Source organism: Octopus bimaculoides, chromosome 1 (assembly GCF_001194135.2).
Source record: "Octopus bimaculoides isolate UCB-OBI-ISO-001 chromosome 1, ASM119413v2, whole genome shotgun sequence".
NCBI classification, from domain to species: domain Eukaryota; kingdom Metazoa; phylum Mollusca; class Cephalopoda; order Octopoda; family Octopodidae; genus Octopus; species Octopus bimaculoides.
In genome coordinates this window covers 183,964,207-183,965,607 of record NC_068981.1, presented here as the reverse complement: position 1 = coordinate 183,965,607, position 1,401 = coordinate 183,964,207, and positions in this window count along the sequence as shown.

Below are 1,401 nucleotides of genomic sequence, written 5' to 3'. Positions count from 1 at the left end.
AAGGACACGGTCAAGGTATTAGTGTTCCTGTTAATAGTCTTCCACTAACCCTTGGTCTATTGTGCGTTCTTTGTTGTGGTCGGTTCTGAGTGGGGTTGTCATAATGGTTATATTGATCCCTTTTCAGTTAACAGGGCTTTGGTTTGTTTAATTTGTTCTGGTATGAAATGTAGAAGGGTCTTTTTTTTTGTTTCAATGCTTCTGCGAAATTGGATTAGTTTTTGGTAGTGTTGTTGGCAGAGGTATCTGTTTTTGCAGTAGGTGAAGTTTTATTTGTAGCGATGGTCTTTTCTTTCAAACAGTTTGACGGCTTTGCGACAGTATCACTGTTGGTCGTGGTGGTAGTGGTGATAGGGCTGTTAACGGTCGTGGTTGCAGTATCCATGACATTGACAGCGTTCACTTTTAAGTTTGTAATACTTGTCTTTGCTTCATTTGTATTTTTCCATGACTGTTGTTGATTTGGTGTGTGTGTGTGTGTGCGTGTATGAGTTATTCTTTTTTTTCTTTTTTCCTAGCGTTTCAAGCCTAGAGAAATGCTGGTCCTTGAACGAATTTGACCAGCGTTCTACAATAACATTTTCTCGACATTTTTCAATGTCGGGAAGAAAATATATAGATTAAAATGAGGTTGAAACTGCTCCTAGGGGCTAATTCCTCCCTTGGAAACACACTCAAACAAAAGTTGGGTGTTTCACATACCTTATGGACAAAAATAACAAAATGTGGGCTTTAAATGGTCAAAAATAAGGTTTACCTTCAGAACAGATGTGACAACACGTCAGTCGATAGACAGACAGACAGATAGAAAGATGGGTAGGGTAAAGGAGAGAGAGAAGGGCTATTCGTTTTCCTATCTACCACTTTCATTGTATTGAAATGGTTTTTTTAAGGATTGTCAAAAGAAAAAACAAGATGAAGCAATCATCAAGAAAGCGTTTCCATTTTTTAATGATATATTTTTTGTATTCCTGATCAAAAGTTTTTTCTACTTCCTCGTATAGCTTTTCTTCTTAGTATCCCATGACTAAGTTTGCATATGAGGGTGCAAATTGCCTACCCATAGCTGTACCTTTTATCTGCCGATATGTTTTATTGTCGAATTTAAAGGTGTTTTCCTCTAGTACTAGACGTATGGGCTTGGTGGTGAAGTCAGTCTTGAAGCGATCATTTATCCGTTCTCTATGTTTTTCTACACAGTGTTTGATTGCTTCTAGGCCTAAAGTGTGAGGTATATTAGTATAGAGATTAGTAACATCAAAACTTGCTAGTATAGTACCTTCTGCAACAGTGGGGGGAATGTGTTGGATGAAATCTATGCCATTCCCATACATAGCTGGGTATTAATGGACACAAAGGTTTTAGGAGTATATCTAGAAAATGACTTAGCTGTTGTGTTGG